Source organism: Podarcis melisellensis (assembly GCF_964234715.1).
Source record: "Podarcis melisellensis genome assembly, chromosome: 3".
NCBI classification, from domain to species: domain Eukaryota; kingdom Metazoa; phylum Chordata; class Lepidosauria; order Squamata; family Lacertidae; genus Podarcis; species Podarcis melisellensis.
The window spans coordinates 84097303-84123951 of record NC_138530.1 but is presented as its reverse complement, the minus strand read 5'-3'; positions in this window follow the sequence as shown (position 1 = coordinate 84123951).

The window sequence follows — 26649 nt, the reverse complement described above, 5'->3', positions numbered from 1 at the left end:
TTCAGGATGAGAACAGAAATTGTGCAGCAGCAGCGGGAGGCTCCATTATCTAAAGTGGTACCTCAGGTTGAGAACAGTTTCAGGTTAAGAGCAGACCTCCAGAACAAATTAAGTTCTTAACCCGAGGTACCACTGTACACTGTAAACTGAGAGGATACCTTGGAACATGACTACAAACAATGAATTGCCATTTTTTGAATTCTAGTATTTTAGTGTGCTGTGTTTTCACTCTTCTTTTCTCATACCTCCCTGATCAGAGTCAGTGGAGGATGGTCCATTAACCTGTGAAGACTTCCAGTGGTGAAGATTTCCGTGGAATGGCATTTTGAAAGGTGGGAACTAAAAAGTCCTGTGCTCGTTTGCCTCCTCTTTGCTTTGCTGCCTGTTGGCTTCATAGAGCAAACAGCGGATAGGTGCCTTGGCCATGGAGGAGTTTGGGAAAGTTTGTAAGTGGAGGAAGAAGTGCAGGATCCACCCATTGCTGCTCTGTTTGTTGTTGTTGTTGTTCATTTGCTGCCAGCCAGGCATGTGGAACAGCAGACATGCAGTTAATTTTTTATTATTTTTTTAAAAGCGTGTGTTTGCCTGAGAGGGAGTACAGGAAGTGCCTATCACTTATTTTGCTGCCCACCAGCCCATGTGGCAAGGAGCTGCTCGAGGGACTTTTTGAACATGGGGGGGAGAGTTGTTGGAAGATGAAATGTGGGAATTGTCCTGTTGTTGCTGCTGTGCTTGTTTTGCTATCTGCTGGCACCAAAAAGGGCTTCCCCAAAGAGATGTGCACAGGCCCCTGCAGGCCAGAAATCTGTCACTGAAGCGAACCATTTATGTCACCTTGAGCTACTTGGAAGAAATGCAGGCTAGAAACCTAATAATAAATGAAGTATTGAGGTTTATATTCACATGTAAATAAAAAAAAGTCACAGCTAGCATCACATAAAAACAGTTTTGGGGTTTTCTGCTTCTGTAGTTACCATTAAATGCATTACCTTCTATGCTCACAAGATGGATGAGCCCCCCCTCCCCCCGGTTCCTTTTCATTCAGTTTCATTCAGGGCACCTCCAGATGGGCCTTTCACTGCAGGTGTATGCAGCAACAACCCACTCAGACAATTAAAGTGTGTTCATAGTAACTGTCATAGTAATTGGATTTGAAGTAATTGTCTGCACCACTAACCCCTTCCTAAATTGATCTGTGATGCTCCTGCATCACTGCCTGTGCAGTAGCATTGCACCCTAAAAGTCATACCTGGAGGTGCCCTGGGTTCCTTTTCAGATTATTTGTACCCCACTTTCCCATCCAAAAACAACTCCAATAATTTCAGAGGACAGTAAGACTAATGATCTGATAATTAAAAATAGCTCAATAAATCTTCAGTCCAGTTAAATTTTATTGGCTTTCCAATTCGTTAGTAAAAAATAAAATAAAATAATCAATTTCGTACACCGGAAAACATCAATTCAATTAATAAACAACACATACAAAATTCATAAACAACACAGATGTTATATATGCAGGTTTTTAAATGTTATCATCAAGCTTGTCAGATTACCTGCCCATTTGAAAACTGTAAATATTCATAACTGAAAAGGAAGGGTTTCTTTAAATGCTAAGGAAACAAATGGATGTCTTGCCACAGTTCTTGAAGATTTTAAAGGGGTGCTTTTGTTAGGCTGAAAAATACAACTCGGAATGTAGGATACAAAATGTCAGTGAGATAAAATGGATGCAGCTAACAGGCTCCTTTGCATTTTTAAAGAGTAATTTCATACGCTGAAGGCAATTTAATCCGGAAACATGGCATGAACAGGACAAATGGGGATTTACATGAAAATGACCTGCTAGATTGTACAAGTAGTTCCCCCCCCCCTTCCAAAATTAACTACAGTTTTTTGGACAAATTGCAATTTTTTTACTGCCTGGTAAACCAGAGTGGCAAATCGAAATTTTATTCAGTCTCTAAAACCCAAATAGAAAAGGGAGCCTTGCTGAGATGCCAGATGTTCTTAAAAATAGATTTCTAAAGATGTATTCAGTTAGGGAATGAGATCGTTCCATTGGCTCTATGAATTTACTTGTGTACTTCAAACCTTAGGGTTGTACTCCTAAGCAGGCAAGCAATGATCAGTGGGACACAGAGGCACAGTCAAAAGCCAGGCGAGGGCCAAGATCCAAGGCAGCAGTCCTGGGTTGGATGCGTCAGAAGCAGCTGAAAGGTCAAAGTCTGGAAGAGATCACAGCTTGTCAGGCAAAGGGAACAGGAGCCACACACAATTCTCCCACTTGAGACAACTTACTCAGACCCAGGAACAAGGTCTGAGACCCATCAGGGTTAGCTGACGTTGCCTGATCCAGCAGGCTGTTCTTATGTTCTTACTTTCGAATCAGTTGAGCAATCCTACAGCAAATGACAGCTCGATGCGTGAAGAGGGAACCACTCCATTTTTCACCTTTGTTGACAGTTTGTTGTTATGAAACTCACTGTAGCCCTAACATAGTCCTGGAATGGAGGGTGTTGTTTGGTTACACTTTTTCCTGTGTCCAGACACTGAGCAACTTGGAAATCGACTGGAAAGATCAGTCCGTAAGCTAGACAAGTATTGAGACAAGTGGAAGCCTCATTGCAGATAAGATTCATATCCTAAAATCGGTAAGACTTCTTACTAGAGATGAAATCTTTAGAGAACTCATTAAAACTAGCTTAGTGCAGGTAGCTCGGCTAATAAAAGCACCTCCTTGACACAACAAAGTGAACTGGACTCCTTGGTTAGTTTTGAATAAACATTCACAAACTTTTTATTGATAATTATTAATGAAATAGTTTGAGGAGCTATACAATTGTGTAACATGCAGAAAACAGCATTTTTAGAGAAATCAAAGACTGGAACTGCGGGAAGTCTGCGGGGGTGGGGGTGGGTGGGTTCTGTGGGGGGAGGGAGGGGGAGGAAAAAATGGGGAAAATAAGGGTGATATGTTTCTGGATAATATGTTTTGTTTTAATTTTGAATAATTTTTTTTTTTAAAAAAGCACCTCCTTAGGCCACTTAAGCTGCTCTCTGACCATCTGAATGTGATACGCCCAACCATTACTGTTTGTAGGAATAGTTCATATGCACACTCCTGCATTGTAGTATGTTTTGCTTATTTGTATTGGTAGGTGTGTAAATTACCAGTCTGGAATGAAAATGAATATACTGATGTGCTAGGAATGAAAGCAAACTAAAATAATGCATGGCTGAAATTCCATAGCTTTATATGGGGGGGATTAGAAATTCAGTCTACAGATAACGCATCCTGGTTCGTTGTTCTTTTAAATGGCACTGGTGGAACAAGCAAATATAGTTCAATAGTAGAATACACAGATGACCTCGCTGGGACCATGATCCCCCTGTTCCCCCTGCAATTCCATAACAGGGAGTCACATCTGTAGAGGGGAGCACACTGCACAATTGGTGAGGAAGCTGAAAGGTGGAAATAAGTGAGGTTTAATAATAATGAAAACAAGCTAGTTTTAAAAATTAAAACAGAAGTGTTCATTGCAATGGCAACAGTTCAGAGAGAGAGGGAGAGATGGATGAAGGAGTCTCTGCTTTCCCAGCTATCATATGAGCAACTGGTGGGAAGCATTTCAGTCTCATCAAGGAGACGTAATTTGGTCAGAGTCACATATTATAGCATTCTTGGCATAAAGGTTGATCCAGGCTCCCACGCTTTACTGCTCACAAAGTTACAGCTACTGCTAACATGCATGTTTTGCATGCCCTCCCATGGATGAAATTCCAACACTGAATTTCTTATAACGCAATTATATGTTTTCTTTAGAACTTTGTGTTCATAGCTTTGATCTGTTAAATCTGGAGCTTCTCCATACTTCACTTGTCCTAGATTCCTGCCTATGTCATTCTGGGAAACATGTGTACTCCAGAAACGCACCTAGACTGATGCGAAGTCTTCTGTGATATCATCACATCTGCTCCCATGATTCATTCTTTGCTTCATCGTTTTGTTCTTCCGCTGCAAGAATTTGCATACTGCACAATGTTAAGCTTCAGTGTTGCTTTAGCTTTCGTGTTTCATTTTCCTGACTGAGTCTGTCTTCTTCTTTGATGGTTGCAGTTCTGATATATAAGGCCAAACAGATTTTGCTGAGGCTGGAATTTTACAGACACTTGGCAATTGTCGGAGAATTTCTGGAGTGCATGCTGGCAGCTGCAGAAAACCAAGTACTCCTGATAGCTAGAAGGAGGAGGGGATGCAAAATGACTCAGTGCCCACAGAGTGACCAGATGTAAAGAAGGATACGGCCCCTGAATCTTTAACAGACTATGTAACTATTAAAGGAACAGAAGTCCTACCATCCTTTGCATCTGGTTCCCCTAAGTCAGCAGTGGGCAGCCTCCAGCCCATGGGCCTCATTAAGCCCACCAGCCTTCCCATTTGGTCCAATAGGCTGTTTCGATAAAGCCCTGCCCACCATCACTTAACTGTCATGTCATATGACAATTAGAGTGCACTCTTCGTTGTTTCTTTGATGCCATGAGTTGAAGTTTGAAACCTCTGACATCCTACAATGTCAGAAAATTGACAAATGGGGGTCTCCTGTCAAAGTGGCCCACAGCACATTGGGTACTTCTGGATCCGGCCCTCAGACCATATCCGGTTCCCCATTCCTGCCCTAAGTCGCTAGCTTCAACCCTTAGAAGAGTGACTAATGGGGTGCCACAGGGTTCTGTCTTGGGCCTGGTCTTATTCAACATCTTTATCAACGACTTGGATGATGGACTCAAGGGCATCCTGATCAAATTTGCAGATGACACCAAACTGGGAGGGGTGGCTAACACCCCAGAGGACAGGATCACACTTCAAAACGACCTTGACAGATTAGAGAACTGGACCAAAACAAACAAGATGAATTTTAACAGGGAGAAATGTAAAGTATTGCACTTGGGCAAAAAATGAGAGGCACAAATACAAGATGGGTGACACCTGGCTTGAGAGCAGTACATGTGAAAGGGATCTAGGAGTCTTGGTTGACCACAAACTTGACATGAGCCAACAGTGTGACGCGGCAGCTAAAAAAGCCAATGCAATTCTGGGCTGCATCAATAGGAGTATAGCATCTAGATCAAGGGAAGTAATAGTGCCACTGTATTCTGCTCTGGTCAGACCTCACCTGGAGTACTTTGTCCAGTTCTGGGCACCACAGTTCAAGAAGTGACAAACTGGAACGTGTCCAGAGGAGGGCAACCAAAATGGTCAAAGGCCTGGAAACGATGCCTTATGAGGAACGGCTAAGGGAGCTGGGCATGTTTAGCCTGGAGAAGAGGAGGTTAAGGGGTGATATGATAGCCATGTTCAAATATATAAAAGGATGTCACATAGAGGAGGGAGAAAGGTTGTTTTCTGCTGCTCCAGAGAAGCGGACACGGAGCAATGGATCCAAACTACAAGAAAGAAGATTCCACCTAAACATTAGGAAGAACTTCCTGACAGTAAGAGCTGTTCGACAGTGGAATTTGCTGCCAAGGAGTGTGGTGGAGTCTCCTTCTTTGGAGGTCTTTAAGCAAAGGCTTGACAACCATATGTCAGGAATGCTCTGATGGTATTTCCTGCTTGGCAGGGGGTTGGACTCGATGGCCCTTGTGGTCTCTTCCAACTCTATGATTCTATGATTCTATTATTCTAACCCAAACTTTAGAGATGTTAAGACCTGAATGTGTGTCTAGGAACAAGAGAACAGTCATTTGCAAACAATGCTTTCTTCCTACTTTCCCCAGTGTCATTCCCTTCCCATTAGTGGTTCCTTGTTGGTTGCAATCTGATTTATACTTACTTTACTCTCTAGTTTGTGGCCTCGATGTTGAAGCTCTTTCCCATGTTTTGCATTATGATTATGACTATTCAAACTCCTGGGCTATAATTATAGTTAGGGATGGGTAACAAAATGAGACAAGGACAAAACCAAGACTTCAGGCTCCCAACCCGCTCTCCTTGTTTCATCAGGAGCAGCAATGTAACAATGGCTCCAGTTAAAGATCTATCTGTAGAGAGCTGAGGATCATGTTGGGGGGGGGGGTCCAACCTTTGGGACCTACTTTCAAAGAGGCAGTACCAATATCCAACAGCCTTCCTTGACCTGGTGCCCTCCAGATGTTTTGTTTCACTAGCCCTTGACAACATGGTGAAGTCTGTACTACAGTAACGTGGGAATCTTGCAGTATTATAAATCTGTGCTTTAATGCTGTGGCTGGGCTACATGACTTTCAGATTCCTTTCAATTAGAGCTGGCCACTCAGATAATATTACGCCTATTTTGCTATTCATTTCCAGACCCAATTTAAAGTGCTGGTTTGGGTCCTTGAAGCCCTAAATGGTTTGAGACCATATTATCTGAAGGCAGAATGACCATGCATCCTACTTAACAGAGGACAGTCCTCTATTATGAAGGGCTGTCAGAGGACAGTCCTCTGTGTGATGGGCTGACCAGTCCAAAGATAAAGAGCTCTAAGAAGGGAGAGCAAGGGTTTTGAAGTTTGAAGCACTTTGCACCTGGATATCAGACTGAGCCTTCTCCACTGTGGTGCTATGTATTGTTTTTCTGTTTAAATTATAATAATAGGTTTTTTAAATATGCAGTTTTGTGCAAATTTTATGCAGATCAGTGCCACCTTTTAAACACCCCCCATGTTTTGGTAATGCAACTCCTCTTCTTGGCATTGTGTATATGGTAATGTTGCCAGATGTCCCCGGTTCCCAGGAACAGTCCCCGGATTTGCAAATCTGTCCCCGGACAAATTCCATCCCTGGAATGTCCCCAGATTTGCAAATCGGTCCCCGGGAAACATGGCAGCAGCAGCCTCAGCAACCTGGAGCCAGCCAGGTAGCGCAGTTGGCTCTGGCTGGCTTCAGGAGCTGCTTTCTGCCATGGCGTCCACTATTTTTCCTCACCGAAAGTCCCCATATGATGTGTCTTGTGCGCAACGCATCATGTGGGGACTTCCGGTGAGGGAAAATGGCAGGCCCCACAGCAGCGAGCAGCTCCTGAAGCCATCCAGAGCCAACTGTGCTTACCAGGCTGGCTACGGGCTGCTGACTGCCGCCGGCGCTGCCACTGCCGTAGGGGATCCAGGGGGAGTCCAGTGGTACGGATCTTCTTCCCCCATCCCCCTTTGTTTTGACTGATCGGGGGAGGCTCGGGAGTTGGGGCCGGCTGGCCGTTGCCCATTTTTTAAAAAAACCTCTGCACATTTATGTTTCACAGGGTGTGAAGGAACGGCTTTGCACCTTGCCTGGCAGAGAAACTGTGCGCCTTGTGCCCCTCCTGGGCAATGGTCACCCACCCGCAACCCCCAAGCCTCCCCCCGATCTGTCAAAACAAAGGGGGAAGGGGGCGGATCATCGGGGAAGGCTCGGGATATGCATGTGTGCTTGGGCCCAGGGGTTTTGCCTCTCCATCCCCACTACTGACTCCCTGTTGCTACTCAGCTTCCAAAAAAATAAAATAAAAAGTGTCCCTGGATTCATTGAAAAAATCTGGTAACCATAGTATATAGTCACACTATCTAAAGGACCATAAATATTTATGTGAGCCTGACTAGGCATTAAGATCAGGGTCAGAGACTCTGCTTTTTGGGCCCACCAACAAAAGCTATTAGAATGGAGGAAACTAGGAAAAGGGCTTTTTAGTAGTGAATTCACACCATTAGAACTCCCTCGCCAGAGAGACATAAAAAGGCTCATGACTACAAGTTGGGTTTTTTGTTTTTTGTTTTTAAGAAACTGTGAAGACTCTCAATTCAAGTCTGTGTTTGGCTGAATTGCACTATAATTTTCAACTAGTGTTAAAGCTTCCTCCTCCCCCCAAAAGCCTTATTTATAAAACAGCAAACTTAAATAATGCAAGAAAAACAACAGTGTGTAAATATAAACAGAACATCATTCATATTCTTTCATACATTGATAAATAAGAAATGCCACAGTCAGCCACAGGCCAGTATAATATAGTAAGCTTCTGGCCTCCCTGCTTCTCAGATCAAGCTCTGAGACAATGTATTTCCACTTCTCTAGGCAACTACTTTCTGTATACAGTACTGACAACTCACCTTATCTGCACAGCTATGCAAAACTGTGGTGGCAGGGATGGGTGGAAGTGGTGTGGGGTTTCACCCGTACTGTACTTCCATTTGGTTCATGAATTCTAGGCACGGATGCGAGAGGTTTTTTTCCTTTTGTCCCACAGCTTTCCCCAGAAAAACCTGCTGTTTACTGCCGAATCACAGCAAACATCAATCAGGTTTTCTGCAGATTGGTGTTTGCTCTTATTCAGTAGAAAGCAGTGGGTTTTCCCTGGGAAAGCAGAGGGATAAAAGAAAACCCTCTTCAATCTGTGCCTAGGTGATATGTCACCCTTTCAGCCTCCACTATATTTCGCACATGGCAATAGCACAATTCACAATCCAAACCCTAAAGCATCTTCCACTTCTGTGCACTGCAGTTAACAAAACGGTTAGCAAAATTAATAATAATAATAATGTGTGTGAATATGAGAACTCTCATATGCAGATTCTCTCTCAATGACAGCAGAAAAACTACACCAGCTAAAATCCTATTTTCTACCCTTAATAGAATTCATTTAATTGTTATGAAATTACAAAGCATTTCACAATATACGTATTATTACAGTAACCTGTACAACTGATCTGGAAAGCGATTCAGAATAATTTTCTCTGTGTTCAAGATGGAGGTTGAAGCTGGAGAATGGAGGCTTGCCAAACACAACATAATGAATTCATGACTGAGGTGAAATTTGTCCCAGGGACATCCTGGGGCACATAGCTATAGTGAGGGTTAGCCCTAAGGTCCCGTGGTCAAATTTCCTCTCAGGCATAAATTCATTATGTAGTCCTAGACACACTACAGTAGCTCAATTTATTAAAACACATGCTGTGACCTGAGCTATGACCCCCCTTTACATATCTATTAAAGTCGCAGAGATTCTGTTCCACACTGATTTTCAAAGACGTACATTCACCACTGCAGTTCTGTGCTTTGACCGAAAGTATCTCCACATCTCAAGTCAACAGTAAAACATTTGCTAGGTTCCATGCATGACCATCTTGATGAAGAAAAATAGACTGAGGTACTTTAAGCTCTTGCCTAATTTAGATTTTTGTCAAACTCCTTTTTGGCAGGTCTTTATCACTTGTTGTGTTTCCCCCCAGATACTTGCATGTAATGGAAACGTCGTGGGTTTCTGTCTTTGCAATATCTGTTCTGAACTTCAATAAAAGATGTTTATGCTGCATTTGCTGTTATGGCAACAGCATCCGAGTCTTAAAAATGACACTACGGAAATAATGGGCCCTTATGTGTCAAGGTTGCTATGGAAACCCTTTTTCTAAAAGCAACCTGTTCAGGACAGCCAGTTAATAGTGTCACACATGCTTTAGGAAGTATCCATAGTATGGCCTAGTCCTGAATGACTGTGAACTGGTCTCAGGAGTGTGGAAGCCGGAGGCCCTTACAGAGACATACAAGATTACTGTGTTGACTGAGGAACAAGAGCTGCCTTCCCATTGGCGGACAGTTGACCATTAGCACAAACAACCTGCAACAAGGCAAGATGGTCAAAAGACTAACATTTTATTATTTCTTTAACTTATTAATTTTATCTCCCTCCCTTTCTCCCACAGTAGCAAACAGCTAATAGTTTCAAGGCTGCCTAGAACAGTTATCATTGAGCCATCAAATGCCTGGGTGGAGACACAAATGTTTTAAAATTCCTCCTGAATGTTAACCAAGAGGAAGAAATGTGCTACAGAGGGCATTCCACTAATAAGGAACCATGACCCAACAGGTCCTGTCACAGGGCAGTGCTAGCTGGGCAGCTCCTAGCAGATAATACAGCTAGTGTGTGTGCCACTTCAGGTTTCAGTATAGGGGAACAAAGGGGTTTCAGTGGTGGTGGTGGTAGGCAAACTTCATGACGAGGTTCAAACTCTTGTCCTTTGATATATTCGGGATGCAACTGCCAAAAAGTAGTTGTTCCAGTCCAATGGAGCTTGCACTGAGCAGCCAAGACTGTGCACACAGAGCCTCCTGTGCTGCTGGTGGTGGTGTGTGTGTGTGTGTGTGTGTGTGTGTGTGTGTGTGTGTGTGTGTGTTTGAGACCATGGCAGCAATTGCAACCTATAGATTAGTAGAGATATTTCTACTAATTTCTAGTGGATAGATAATACTGGTTGAATGAGCAAACAGCAACAGATTTCAGCATAAATATGGCCTCTACAGCGGAAACACCATATCTCAACTATCAAGAGACTTTCACATCAAATATTAGAGGGTAGTGCTTTGAGCAGGCAGCATAGAATATTTCTCACACAGGCTTTCTGTGGTGATTAGACATGGTGCTTCAGTGCACCTGAACTGTGCTAACTGCATAAGCCTTGGACTGAGTCTATGTTGTCTCTGCCGCCGCCACCAATCTGTCCTCATGGCAGAAGGGACAGCATAAGTGAAGCCAGCTCTAGCTGGGCTGTCTACACAACACAAGCTGCCACGTTGGCACAAGGGTCTTCTGAACCACATTGCATACTTAACTACTTCTTCTTCTTCTTCTTCTTCTTCTTCTTCTTCTTCAGGAAAACCTCCTGAACTTTGGGTGCAGTGCTGAAAGCTCAAACCACAAGCAGCAGATTCTTTCATTCATACTGATCATTTGTGTATGTAAACAAACAGACCTCTCCTTTTAAACTGAGTTCAATAAATCAGCAAATCTCATCCAACTTAACTTTAAAATAATCATCAAAACCCACTAACTACTACCTATGAAGCTATCTCAAGGAGAAACTGTGGGAAAGGACAGCTTTCTGTTATGACCACTTTGTGGGGCTGTGTGTGTCTGTGTTTGGCACAGTCTTAATTTAAAACAATGGGATTCTTCTTGCATGTACAGTACCCAAAGTTTATTCTCACTGCTTTTGTTTAGAATAAAGCTATCTCATCCCTTCTGTTATGTTACATACTGCTTTTAATTGTGAGAATGGCTGGTGGTTGTTGCCAATGTTCTCATTCAGATGGTTGGAGCCTAAAACCCTTTAACGATTAAAGGTACAGAAGCCCTACTATCTTATAAACCAGGAGTGAGGACCCCCTTCTCACCCCAAGGTCCACATTGCTTTATGGTCAACCTTCCGGGTACTGCCTGTCAGTGGAGACTAGGGCCAAAAAGGGTGTGGCCTAGGGTGGAGGGAGAGGCTTAAGGACCAGAAAAAGAGGTCCAGAGAGCCACATCAGTGACCAGGCCTGAGGGTTGCAATCCTATGTCACTTCCATGTGAATATATCTATTGATTCCAGTGGGAGATGAACATGCATAGGGTCATGTTGCAGAAAGTTCTTTTTCAATTTGAGTCATGACTTGGATCACCTCGTGCATGCATGACATCATGTAGCAGACAACAGCATGCAAGGGCTCTATTTTCCACATACCACCATCAAATGGGATCAGATCCTGAAAGGTGATGCCCACACATCGAAATTCTGGCTCCATACATGAATCTCCCGTACAGGCCTTAAATTAATGTGTTTAAAACCAGGACATAATTTTTTGTACTGTTAGCAATTTGCAAATAACACATGAAAACAGAAGTGCTAATGAGCATGTGAAGGTTTTGGCCACTTAGAATAGTTACTGTTACACAGTATAAATTCATTTTGTCGAATCATCAATCGGAGAAACAGTCTCCTTTCTATGGTCTAGCTCTTGCAAAGAGGAAACCTGTGAGTGGACTGGACTACTTCAGATTGCATTTTTCTATTTCCAGGAAAAGCACCTCAGCAAGGACTGTGGAAGAAAAATGCACATGAGGATTCATCAAACATTTCCCTCACTCAAAATAAGTCATTGCTTATCCTTTCTACCCCAAATTCAGCATGGACCTTTCTCAAACTTACCTCTCCTACTCTGCCAAGTTTCAAAGCAGTCAGTGGAAACATTTCTGAACTTTGAGCTGCAGAGTCTTTTCACTCCCCACCTGATTTCTCATTATAATGGTGGGGTGAGATTCAGTAGACTTACCTGCAATTATTAACACAGAGCCATGTCTGTGGCCTTATAATTCAATGACTTTACTAAACGGTATGATCTCATGCCACTCTAAATCAGTCAATCTCCAGGATGCTGCAGCACCTTTCCTCTGCGCTAACAAGGCAAAAAGAGAACAAATGGTTTGCAGATGTACATGGTGAGGCTGTCAAATAAGGCTAGCAAGTGAAAAACTCGTTATCTGTGTACTGACAAGGTTTCCAATTTGCTCTTTTCTATATATATAAAAACAAATGGGAAGAGAATGTAAGTGCATGGAACATAATGGTGAAAAATTAAATGGTAAGTTCTACGGCAGCCGCAGAGAAAGAGAAGCTCTGAACCATTTCAAATTTGCTCAGGTCAGAGGTTTAAATCAAATCATTTTGGTACAGTGCTGCAAAATTCCTCCAGTAGGAGCAGACATGAACCCTCCAAAGTGGAGATGGGGAGTAGTGGTCAGCTTGGACATTCTGGCATTGCTCAGCTGGCTTTGGAATGCCTCACATCACTGCTACTTATGGAGGTGGGGAGAAGCAAGGCAGTGAGGAATGCATTGCAGCATGGGCACAATGTCATGAGCATCAGATTGCCCCCATGCCCAAACCATGCTGAGCTCCCCGCTGCCTTGCCCCTCTCCCTCTTGGTAACTGGCAGCAACCTGCAGCATTGGGATATCAAGTGAGCAACCCTGCTTGCCTACTGGATGCTACTGCCTCGAGATGTTAATGGACTACAACTCCCATCATGCAGGAGCACTGACCATGCTGGCTGGGGCTGATGGGAGTTGGAGTCCAGCAACATCTGATGGGCCTTAGATTCCCCAGCCAGATTCTAAGCTGACTATTTTAGAGTATCAGGTGCACAAACAGGATACTGGAACCTATATTTTAAAAGACAGCAGCCTTCAAAGTTGATGCTTAGGTGTTCATACTTCACCATCTGGGTCAGGCTGCAAGGAGCTTTATTTCAGAATTTTTCAGCCTGAGAAATCTTCCAAATGGAAACCTGTTAAGTATTAGTGCTACTGGAAACATCATGCAGTGATATAGAGACTTAAAAGTAAACAAAAATAAGATGCAACTCAGGGTCAGTAGTGTTCCTTATTTTGACCAAATATGACTCTATTGTAAAGGTAAAGGGACCCCTGACCATTAGGTCCAGTCGTGACCGACTCTGCGGTTGCAGCGCTCATCTCGCTTTATTGATCAAGAGAGCCAGCGTACAGCTTCTGGGTCATGTGGCCAGCATGACTAAGCCGCTTCTGGCGAACCAGAGCAGTGCACGGAAGCGCCGTTTACCTTCCCGCCAGAGTGGTACCTAGTTATCTGCTTGCACTTTGACATGCTTTCGAACTGCTAGGTTGGCAGGAGCAGGGACCGAGCAACGGGAGCTCACCCTGTCGCAGGGATTCAAACCACGACCTTCTGATCGGCAAGCCCTAGGCTCTGTGGTTTAATCCACAGCGCCACCCGCGTCCCTCTGACTCTATTGAGAAGGTATCAAATGAGATGCAGACAGAACTGTAGTGATAAAGCAGTTGCAGAGCTAGAAAAGATCAGAGCTGGAAACAGTAAGTAGAACGTTTAACCACCTAACCAGATTTTTTCTCTCAGGGTTAGCACAAGGTACCAACCACTGATGGTATTGCTCTGTGGTTCTAGAATTAGACCTATGACAAGGTTGCTACATGCAGACACAAATATCCAGCCATTCAGCCATCCAAGCAAGCATGTGGTGTTATTACAGTTCAAGAACACAAGTGATCCAGCCAAAAGCATTCAAAGAAGATGTGGAGAAGGACTGGTGTTGGGTATGTGGTTTGGGGGGCAGATCAAAATGGCCTGGGGAGCTGCATTTGTCTCCTGCCCTTGAGGTTTCCCATTCCTGCCACAAGCTGTTTGAGAACATAATAAAGAAGGCTCCAAATAAGGCATCATCCAGACTTCAAAAAAATTATTTTCTCATCTTGAAAAAAAAGGACCTGAAAACCATGTACAAACCAAGGAAAGAGCCTACACTGTCCAGAACTTTTCCACCTGGAAAGCAAGTTAAAGAGGTAGATCTGAAATAGCAGCCAGGATTTGTTGCTAGTCAGTGAAGAAAAACTGGAGGAATTTTTTAAATTAAAAAACAACAGCTGGCGTAAATGAGACAGAAAAGAGATCAAGATGAAAGAGTTGCTTTAAGATGGTAAAAGACAGCTGCCCCAAAGCCATATCTCAGTACCATGGAAATATAAAGGCTTCTAGAACAGCAAAGAAGAATTAAGAGCAGGAAAAGCCTGGTGCTCTTAGGATAAAAGACTTGCACTCTAAAATCATTGAGTCCAGGAAGGCATGTTTTGCAAAAATCCACACAGTGCATTTGGGCACAATATTATACCAAAGGACATTTGGTAGAAGTGCTCAGATAAAAAAATATAATGTCCACCAAAAGTCAATGACATTTTGAGACTTCCTTAATATGCCGTGGGATCAAAGTAACAAGCTACTTGTTCATATGAGAAAAACCACCACTTATTCCCTGCAGACTTCCAGCTGGTATCCAGAGATACAGTGATCAGGTACCAGGAGGCAACTTTACCAAGTCAGTTCTGGAAACAAGGCATGATACATGAGATGAATTTATGTCTAACTATGCTCCTTTGCATTTGCCAGAAAGTCAGGCTTTCTAACAGACACGTTCACAGGCCCACACTTTCCACATTCAAATAGACGTGCTTAGAATTATGCACTGATGATAAAACATTATTAAAAGCAGTGCTGTTGAGATATGTACCTAAGCTTGTACAGCTACAGAAAGACGCCAGCTGCATCCCAGAAGCCAGCGCAGTCCACACGCACATTGCTCTTGCTACATCAAAGCACTATTTTTAGAGTTTATTATTATGCTTTGGGTAATTTGTATGCTTTTCCATAGAAATAATATGTTTAGAGCCTTCAGAACTGAGCAGGACAATAAGCCAAAATTACTTAAATAAATTTAATATTGCCAAGTACTGTGCTGGAACCTGCCCAGGACGAAGCCTTACAATCTGATTTAACCCCCAAATGCAAAACAGAGCTGAAAGGAAAAGGTAAAACAAGATATAGATGCCAAGGACAATAAATAGATTAATCTGTACAAAATCAGAACAAAACTACCCTGATATTCAGGAGGAAATTATTTTCAGAAGCTGCTGACCTAAATGTATAGGAAGGCCAAGCAGGATTATTTTTTGAGGAAAACATTAAAAATATGTCTGTTTTTCTATATATTTTAAAGGTCAAAAGTGCATGCACAAAACAAGATTAGGAGCTGTTTCACTTTTTCCTAAACCTAATCAGTGAAGTAAAGCAAACAGGGACCAAACTGAAAATGACATCCATTGTGAGTCCTCTATGCATTGTGATCCTATGTGTGTTATCTACAGAGTAGGTGCACTGTGTTCAGTAGGGCTCACTTCCAAAAAAATTGTGTATAGGATTGCAGCCTGAGCTTCTAATTTGGAATGCATGCTATATTGTGTCAGTAAAGATCCATCATAGGGTTGCTAGGAAATTTCTTCATCGGATCTGGGAAAGCATTCACATTGCACACAACCAGGAAAAAGATAAAAGTTTCTAGAACTGTCCTTTGATAGGAATTGTTTGCAAATTCCCTTACAAATGCATTTTATTAAAAGGATGCTGTTTACCTCTAATTTAGAGCACCACTTTGATTGAACTTGTTCTTAATCAGTAAATTAATAGATCCAATCTCATGGAGCTTTCTGTTTTCTTGTTTTATAGCCAGTGCCTTTCCAGAGGGAAGAGCAATGACAGTTGCCAAGCAACAGAAAGATCCAGACTGACAAACAATCATTCTGACGTACAGGTCAGTTGTGTTTGTAAGCGCACCAAAAATATGCTGGAATTTTACATCTCATGAATTATGTATGGGCAAACATTAAGGATGATGTCCTTTTATGAGGACAGCTTCATAAAATATGAATCAGCCTTTCAAAAAATTTCCTCTTAATTTAAAGAAGAGTGAAGTGCTTAAACATGAATCTGGGAGGTGACATGAGCAAAATTAAGATCACTCTGTTTTGACCACTGACTGCCTTTTAATGGCACTCTAAAATCTGCCACCTGAGGTGAGACACCTCCCACTGCTAAAGATAGGGCTGGCCCTGGATTCCATAGGAGCAACAATCTTCCAAAGGTTTTCTCAAGCCAGGATGCTGAAGGCTGCAAGACATGGTGCTATGGATGCACAATAACAATGACCATCAAAACTAAAACAGCTGAGAGGCTACTCATGGCTAACTAACTAATGGAGACGCCTGGGACTTCCTGAAGCATCACCCTGTGGCAGGGCCATGCAGGCCTGTCTTGTTCTACTCCTCCACAATTGCTACTGGCGACTTCAGCAAGAGAGACCACCTATTTTATATATATGAGGTATTATAGCCCACCTTTCACTTATGCACATACCAGTGTGGGGTACAGAATGTATGTCAAATAATAAAATACACAAAAATAAATTAAACATCCCATGCAAAAAAATAAAAACTAGAGGTGGATAAAATAAATCAAGCAAGCAGAGCAAGTGAGGCACCTTTCATGATATCATAATGTGAGGTGAGGTGCTTAATAGCTTACAGCATCTCATACCGTGACACTGAGGTGCTGCAAACTATTAAGGCACCTCGGCTGAGCAGAAATTTCTTCACAGCAAATTGTTATGTGCTGAAACGTGTTGAAACTAGTACAAAGTCAAAATAAATGGGATATCTCTTGGTGAACAGACATACACCACAGACTGGCTTATATGAGTAACCTCATGCTTCCCTGAATAAACCCAGTGAAACTTACATGACTGTCTAAAATCCATGCCCCCTCTCTCAAATTGCTGAAGCTTTTCCACAATTATCCTTATTCTGCTTTTTCTAGGCATGGCCCACGATTTAAAACTCTGTGTCCGAGAGCTGCTATTATTATTATTATCATCCAGAACTTTCTTTACAAAAACTTGCTCTTTGAAGCTCAATTGGAGCAAGCATCAATCCGCAGAAAACCCAAATTGATGTTTTCTCTGATTCAGCTTTAAAGAGCAGGTTTTCACGGGGAAAGCTTGGGGCAAAAAAACGCCACACACACTTGGACATGGAGTGCTAAAGCACAGACCTGTGCTTGGAAAGGGTGGGACAAAAGGTAAATGTGGATTTCTTTCTTTCTTTCTTTCTTTCTTTCTTTCTTTCTTTCTTTCTTTCATTTCTTCTTTAAGTCCACAATCAATTCCTATTCAGCTGTTGTCCCTCACTTGGAATATGAGAAATGAAAATATTTCCCACTTGCAACTTGTATTGAATTTTACCTGAAAGAGTTGTTAAATTTAAGGCATGGTCAATAATACATATGACACAGATGAGAAATCAAGCACATTTTGATAGGTGTCATTGATTGTACCACCTGCAGAGCTCATGTATGTCATTGAGTGGTAGTTTTTATATTGCTCATGCTGAAATAACAGATGCACAACAGTCAAAGGATAGCATGAGCTCCCAGGGAAGACTAGCTCCTGAAACAGCAAAGACTCTGTAGTTGATTGAGGGTATAGAAGGGTGAAGAGTGTGAAGCTACAATGGAGTAATCAAACTATTTCCAGTTTGCTTGTGCGGTGGAGAAATCAATTCAGGGCAAACACTGCATTATTACCAGAATCTAACCATGGGTGAAAGTGCAGAGTTAACATTGCAGGCACAAGCACAGAATGCATGCAAGCAGTGCTGGTGCAGAGCCAGGAAATGATGAACATTGGTATTGGGTGAAAATAGGCCCCAACTTCATTGATTACTGGTGTAATCAATGTAAGCTCCTAGACAGAAACACCCCCTCCTGGACTCCTTTAACTGGGTACCTAATAGGCTAAGGATCCAACTGAATGCCTAACCTGCTACCCAAGCCGGCCTCCCCAACAGCCGACTTAAATTACCTATGGGCAGATCTGACTGAGAACTGCATCTGACAGGCCTGCCACTGTGGCCATGCCTCCCCACCCAATCCCAACTGGCCACTTTAATGGTAGCCTCCACCAGGCAACAGCCGTGCCAGACCGCAAGCTGCCTCTCCCCAGCACCAGACTGGTAAGCAGCTATGCCCAGCAGTTGTGCAATAGACAACCTGAATGAAATTTCACAGATTGAGTTTAGGCACCACCAGGATGAGTAAGGAAGACTTTATTACAGTGGTACCCTGGGTTACAGACGCTTCAGGTTACAGACATTTCAGGTTACAAACTCCATTAACCCAAAAATAGTACTTCAGGTTAAGAACTTTGCTTCAGGATGAGAACAGAAATCGGGCTCCGGCAGCATGGCGGCAGCAGAAGGCCCCATTAGCTAAAGTGGTGCTTCCGGTTAAGAACAGTTTCAGGTTAAGAACAGACCTAAGTTCTTAACCCAAGGTACCACTGTACAGAAATTCTCCTTCCTGGTCAAGTTATATACATATGGGGTGCTTTGCAGAAACAGGGATCCAAGCTCTTTCCTTAGCACCTAGTCATACCCCTTACCTTAGGTCTGGGTGTCAGGGTGGGGAACATCTGGCCTGTGGGCCAAAGGTGGCCCTCCAGTTTCCTCTCCCTAGGTCACATTCCTCTTTAGCGCTTTCCCCTGCTTATCAGGTTGAAAAGAAGGTGGTCTATAAGGGGATGGAGCCATTGGGTTCATAAGGGTTCTCTCCACACTTCATGTCTTCTTGTGTCATTTTCCTTTTGCTAGAAACTTGTGAGCAAGAACTCTAGGTATATGCACACTCAAGCATGCACACTGCCCTACAAGGCGTATTAAAGTCTCTCTCCCCCCCTCCGTTCTAAGCAACACTTTATTGCAAAGGCTTGAGGGATCAGAAAAGAAGAACGTGGTGTGAAATATGTATGGCTGAAGAACCAGGCTCTTCTTGATAGAGGCTATCCATTATATTAAATGTCTGGCATCTTGGAAATCTAGCACTGTAATAACTACGTGGTAACAACAGCAGAGACTCAAAACCAATTACTTTCTTGAAAATTGTGTGCCACCCAACTATCACTACTCAAAACTGAGTATGTCACATTGTGAGTTGAGGAAGGCTGAATGAAAAGTATGAAAATACCCTAACATCACCCATCGCACATCCAGTTATAATCTGACCCATCTTGTCGAAGAAAGATAATGTTTATACCCATAGCCATTTGCTCCATTGTTAAGACATTTAAGCTGCATTTCTTTGAGATCTACCATGTCCTCTTAATCAGTCTAAAAATGCCCCTAAGCAACATTCTATTGTCTCTTTATATCTAAGCAACCTACAGTCATCTCTTCATATTTATACTATAAGCTATTTGACTCAAGAACCTTCCTTTGTTATGTTTTCCTGTGGTGGTAGCCACAAGATAATTACAATAAACATAGGTTTGGGTTTAACACTATTCTTCTGTTTTTGCTCAAACCTTTATCTGACAATAAAGATATTGTAGTGTAGTGAGATATCTTTTCTACTGAGCTCAGGCTGGTTACAGCATTTTCTCAGCCCCTTGAAGATAACAGGCTTAGAGTACAATCCTATGGTTTTTTTCCTGGGGGAATGCAGGGGGACGCATACCCCTAAACATTTTGTGAATCTAAGTTTGGCCTCATTGAGGGGCAGTATTTCAGTATGAGTAGGAAAATGAGAGTACCCCCTAAACATTTTTTTGAAGAAGAAAAAAAGCACTGTACATATCCACTCATAAGAAGGTCCTATTGAGTCCAGTGGAATTTACTGCCAGGTAAGTGAGCATAGGATTGCAGTCTTAGTAACTTAATTCTAATCAGTAATAAATAAATAAATTGATACAGTCAGCAGACTATGTGTTGCATTCAACAAACATTTGTTTTGAATAGATTCATTGAAATAAATGGTCCTAAGTTACGTCCATTAATTTCAATGGGTCTACTCTGAGTAAAACATTGAACAGAATCTGCATTCCGGGGACATCCATACCGTTACATTCAAAGGACTCTTATACCCCTTTAACAGTCATGGCTTCCCCTCCCCCTCCCCAAAGAATCCTGGGAGCTGCAGTTTGTGAAGGATCCTGACCTCATGGACCTATACCTAGAGACCTATTCTCAGCACCCTTAACAAAATCCCCAGGATTCTCCATAACTGTTAAAAGTGGTATAAGAGCATTTTAAATGGATGAAATTGGGGCACACAAACAACAGAGAGCCAGACAGCACTACTTTTTGGTAAGATGCAGCATTGGGTAGTAAAAAAAGAAAAGAAAAAGAAAACTGAACTCATCGGGGAGCATGCAACATTTGTGCACTAAACTCGAAGGCAGTAATATGTGAGGTATAAAATGGCAAGCGGTCCTGAATATTACTATGGAAATGCATTCTCCTGTAAATTAAATGAAGGAGCTCTTTACACTAGTTCAAATGGCTGTTTAAGTGCCCAGTTTAATTGAAAATGAGACCATTTGCACAGAAGATATATAGTCAATCAGTAGAGCATGAGACTCTTCATCTCAGGGTCATAGGTTTCAGCCCCACATTGGGCAAAAGATTCCTGCATTGCAGGGGGTTGGACTAGATGACCTTTGTGGTCCCTTCCAACTTTACAATTCTAGGATTCCAAGACCATTGGGTCCATCAAGCTCAGTAACATTGAAAATAACCAGCAGTAGCTCTCCAGAGTGTCCGAGAAGAGCTTTTCCTAGCTCTACCTGGAGATAAATGTAAAGGTAAAGGGACCCCTGACCATTAGGTCCAGTCGTGACCAACTCTGGGGTTGCGGCGCTCATCTCGCTTTACTGGCCGAGGGAGCCGGTGTACAGCTTCCGGGTCATGTGGCCAGCATGACTAAGCTGCTTCTGGCGAACCAGAGCAGCACATGGAAACGCCATTTACCTTCCCGCCGGAGCAGTACCTATTTATCTACTTGCACTTTAACGTGCTTTTGAACTGCTAGGTTGGCAGGAGCAGGGACCAAGCAACGGGAGCTCACCCCATCGCAGGGATTCGAACCACCGACCTTCTGATCAGCAAGTCCTAGGCTCTGTGGTTTAACGCACAGCGCCACCTGCGTCCCCTACCTGGAGATACCAAATGGCAAACCTGGAACCTTTCTCATGTAAAGCGTCTGCTCTACTGCTAAGCTACAATCTGACATAACCACTGATAGGGCATTCTTTAGCTAATAATCAAGAAACGCCTTACACAAAAATTAACTATTTATTTACCTCGGGTTTGGTCAGAGAACGTCACATCAGTTAAGCTGTCAAAGCCCATGCTGATGTAGGCATTCGACGCACCGAAAGTACTGCACATGTTCCTTCAAGGGGAAGGTTGCGGGAAAACCATTCCTTCCAAGTCACTAATCTTCGTAAAGTTCCGAAACACTTTCCCCAGAGCTAAGCACAATCACTTGATAAGATGCCAGAGGACACTTTATCACACAGGCAGCGAAGCAAGATGAAAAATCCAGGATGCAAAAGTTGATATTGATGACCAATGTGATCATATATAGCAAGAGTCGTATCTGGCTTTACTACTAAGGGTGTTTGGCTGACTCAGAAATTTACAGCTTGTTTTTGAAGTTTTTTAAGCTGCTTAAATAACAGTTGTATAGTTTAAATGAATTTGTTTCAGTGGGTCTGATAAATGTACAACAGGGTGCAGGGCAAACCAATTGAAAATGCTGCCAAACTTTTTAGTTTTATATCGGGGTGCTTCATATTTTTGCAGTGCTGAATTGAGCCCATTTGGAGTGGCCATCCTGAGAGAAGCTCCAGGTTTAATTTAATGTTGGCATTCAAGGTAGTCAGAGTATTAGTAGAAGTAAACAACTTTACTGGCTGTGATGTTGGTGGCATTGGATGAGGTGCACAGATGTCCCTCTTCCCAGCTCTGCTGGTTCAGCTGGCCTCCCATTGGCCACCACTGGAGTGACGCAAGCATCGCTTTGAGAGCTCAGACCTTTCCCTTCTGTCTCTTGAATTTTCAAGCGGGAATTTTCAAGAGTTTGTTTGTTGTTAAAAAGAAGGAATGATGTGCCCATGCTTATCTCTCTAGGAAGGAAGTTTCAAAAGTGTGGGGCCACCACTGAGAAAGCCCTGTCTTTAGTATTTGCAGCCTAACAGCTCTTGCTGGTAGGCCAGATGAGTTGGGCTTCTAGCCCTGGTTTTAATACTTTGACATGTTCATACAGGTGCTGGCAGTCCACCAGATAAATGGGTCCGATGCACTCATTCACAGATAAGAGTATGCAAGTGTCGGCATAGTAACACATGCCCCAAACTGCCCTGATATGGTTCCTCATCTGAAATAGTAACTCTACTACTCTTAGACTTTTAAAATGTTGTTGTTTTCATCATCCTCCTGGTCAATGATATTTCAGTGTTATTTTTAACTAAATGGAGACGGGCGTTTGCTGACTAACAATAATTAACTGGAGGTATACTTTCTCTCATTGAGTTGCAGCAGACTGTAGTCTCCTTCTGCCAGCCTGCTTTCTTCTTTTCCTTCTCTTTCTTCTTTTTCTCCTGTGAGAAACTCCGTAGTTGTGAAGAGAAGTGCTGCAAACCCAAAAGGGGGAAAGTCAGGCAAGCAAAGCAATATTGCCAAGGCTAGTAGAAAGTGTCTAGTTACAAGAAGAGTTGAGAGGCAGACAAATAACAGGATATGGCCGGCAGAATAAATAGAAAGAGGCTAGTCTTAAGGAGTTTCCATGACTCACTGCTGGGCCACACTCACTAAAGCAGCACACAGGAATGATTCAAAAGGATGCAAGGAAAATGGATGTGGAAGAAATAAAATAAAAATTTTAAAAAAGGGAGGAGGATAAAAGCTTTGTAGGGCTGAGGAGACAGGGAAATGGATGAGATGGAATGATGTCATGGAGAGATACCTTTCTTGGCTAGACATGTGGAAAATTGAGGCACACAGATTATAGCTCTGTTTATGATCCTCTGCCAGCAAGTACTTGTTTACAGCATAGAGGGTTAAGAAAAGATGACAGCTGATCCTTAATGTGACAGGAAACGTTATTTCACAGCGAGTCTGGATGGGCCTGGCAATGGGATCAGGTTTGATAGAAACAGAGGCATGAAAAGATTTTGTTTCGATGTAATAGGCAAGTAAAAAGAGCAGATTTATTTTCAGAGCAAGGAAACGATGGGGGAAGAAACTCTTCTCCGGTCTGAGTCGTAAGGACTGGTGAGCACAAAACACCCTCCATATGGAGGCCGCTTTAAAATTGCTGCCTGAGGCATTGTCTCAGCTGGCTTGCTACACAGATTGAGGATCAGAGTGCGGTTGCTTGCTGCACAGATAAGATTTTCTTAGTATGGCCACAAACTTCCCACCACACCCTGACACAGACACACACACACACACACGACACTCAACAAGAGTGTGGGGAAGACTCCAACCCAAATGGAAAGCCATTGCATGCAAATAGCTCCTATGCAGAGATGGTTGCTGAAGGAACCAGTTTAAAATGGCCTCCAGGTGGCGTCTCTTTCCTTTGCACTTCACTGAGGAGAACAGAGTGACTGCTAAAACCATACAGAAATAATGTAGGGTTTTGTTTTGGGTTTTGTTTTTTGTTTTTTTAAAAAAAGAGAAATTAGTTTTCACTCTCCCCAGGAGCTGATGTCAGAACAATTCTTAGCCTTCAGTAGCTGCATAAGTGTTTGAAATTAAACAAGCAGATAGTTTTGATGGAACAGATGTCCCCATGGCAATAGAAGGATATCTTACTCACTAAGGAGTGAAGGGAATGAACAGATGAGAAAGATTCACAGTATTCCCTGACAGTACTCAAGGTACACTGTGTATCTTTAGAAGCAAGCTGTAAAGGGTACACATGGGTGGAGGAACAGTGTCACCATCGCAGGATTCGTAAGTAACATGAGACAAGTTTGTTTTGAGAGTCAAATGAGGACAGCAATGGAAGGCAGGGTGAGGTGGGGAAAATCCCTCCTTGTTATTTTTAGTAGCAAGGCTGTTTGGTATGGTTGATGCAGACAAGAAACACCATTTCAGAAATGGTCAGTTTTAAAAATCCAAAACCATTGATTTTCATGGCCTAGATTTCCATTAAATAGAAGAAATCTCAATCCAGCAAGAGGGACCCACAGTGGACCTCTATGTACATGTAGGCACACATCTAGGTGCAAAGCATCAGGAGCATCACAAGGCACATCTGTGTCACACTGAGATGGATGCTTTTTAAAAAATAAAGATTTTCCAAGTATTGTCACTGGAAAGTATGGTATGTTGTGACATAGCGGCAATCCCATTGAGGCATTCCATTCAAAGTGAAGAAGGAAAACTGCAAGGTGGCTCTTTGTTGCCGTGTTTTTGCTGTGGAAGAAACAGAGGAACCATCTGTCACCTCATCATGATGGTAAACCCATCTTCCATGGAAAGTATATGATTTTGGCAATTTTTGTCCAGCCACAAAGTTGATGGAAATGTCTCAGCCATATACTTTAGTCCTGCTTTAATTATGACATTGCTCCTGCTGTCTTGTTGTTGTTTTTAAAGGGTAGCATCACAGATTCACAGGACTTGCATGTACCAAGAATTTATTCATTCCAGTATCTTGAACAAAGGCAAAATCATCCACACGCCAGTGCCACACAGATGCAGAATCTATCCAGATTAACAGTTGTTCATATTTGCCTGCAACACATACTGTACTTTTTGCTCTATAAGACTCACTTCCCCCCCCTAAAAAGTAAGGAGAAATGTGTGTGCATCTTATGGAGCGAATGCAGACTGCGCAGCTATCCCAGAAGCCAGAACAGCAAGAGGGATCGCTGCTTTCGCTGCGCAGCGATCCCTCTTGTTGTTCTGGCTTCTGAGATTCAGAATATTTTTTTTCTTGTTTTCCTCCTCCAAAAACTAGGTGTGTCTTATGGTCTGGTGCGTCTTATAGAGCAAAAAATACGGTAATGCAGTGCTGCAGTGGGGAGGGAAGTCCATGTCATGAACTAGCTGGATGTTGAGGAATGGTGGGAGGCACCAGCTGGGGAACCCCCCAAGGGAGGACGGCTCAGAGCCAGGGGATTGGTGGTGGGACAATGATGAGTGGTCAGAAGGAGAAGAGGGAGCAGACTGGGAGGAGGAGTTGTTGGAATCTGAAGAGGTAACAGGGTTTAATAAGCAGGAAGCGTCTGTGACAGAGATCAGTCCAGAACCAGAGGCTGGAGAGGAGGGGGATCAAGAGGCAGAGATAAAGCAGCCAGCTCCTCCCCATCCCATCTTCCAGAACCAGAAGAGGTATGAACAGGGCAGAGCAAAGACAGACAAGGTGTTGGAGTCTCAGATTGCTTAGGAAGGACCCTGGGGAGGAGGAGGAGGAGACTTAGGGAGCTGTGGGAAGGTGGGGACCATCAGTCCTTGCAACTGCCTCATTGGGGCAATACCTACCAGGAAGAGTTGCTGTTCTCACTAGGCCTGGCCTCCTGAGCTGTTTTGTTTCTTTGAATAAAGAGAGTTAACTTCACTGACACCGTGTGAGTTATTGCTGACCTGCACCTAACACCCGCCCTGACATCTGGTTGATTTTCACTCTACTTCCTATGATAGTTTTTTACCCCACCATGAGAGTTTTTAATGCAAGCTAGACAGATGTCTCACCATCCTCTTTATTATAAGAACAGCAAGAACAACACCTGGTGTCAATATCTGAATACTTGTAAGGATGGACAAATCAGTCTATTTCCAGCTTGTGCCCCTTTTGCATCTGTTCATTCCTAAATTCATCCCATGCTGTTTCTGGAGTCATCTGCACATGTAAAAAAAAAACCCACACCAAAACAATCACTTAAATCTTTATTTAAATATATTTCTAGACATATTTTACCTCAGACGGTATCTTTCTAAATATATTTCATATCCATTTCAAGACCTTAAAAAGAAAAAGAAGCTAAGAACTGCATTGCAATGTTCAGAAAAGTGTGGAATACAACTGTTTATCCACATTCCAATCTGCTCATTAGTATGGGAAGCGCAGATCAGGTCAATTTGCATTAGAATTCATGGCAGTCAAATGCCTCAAACACCCCTAGGTGCCCAGGCCACAGCAGAGGATTCATCTTCCCTTCACATCCAGGGGGAGAGGGCAAGCATGTGAAAGACTGGCAACTGCCTCTTTCCTTCTAGAGGATGGTTGCAGGTGGAAGCAACAGGGAGCAGCCTGTATTGTACTGACAGGCAATCAACAAGAAGGAATGGCTGGGTCTGGGCTGCCAGGATGAAAATGGCAGCATTGCTATAATGCAGAGGTGGGGAGCAGCATCCAGCATTGCTTCACTAAAGGATGAAGGTTCCCTCAAGGTTGTAGGACCAGGTTAGACAGTGACTCATTATAAAACCTGGGTGGACTGGAGGCCATCAATGGTGGGCTTTAACTTTCAAATTTCAGTGGCACCCTGCATAGCTGTCAAGTGTCCCTTATTTGAAGGGACAGTCCCTTATTCCAGTGCCATGTCCCACTGCTGTCCCTTAAATGTCCCTTAAATGATGTCCCTTAAATTTCAAAGGAAGCAGCTCCTCTCCC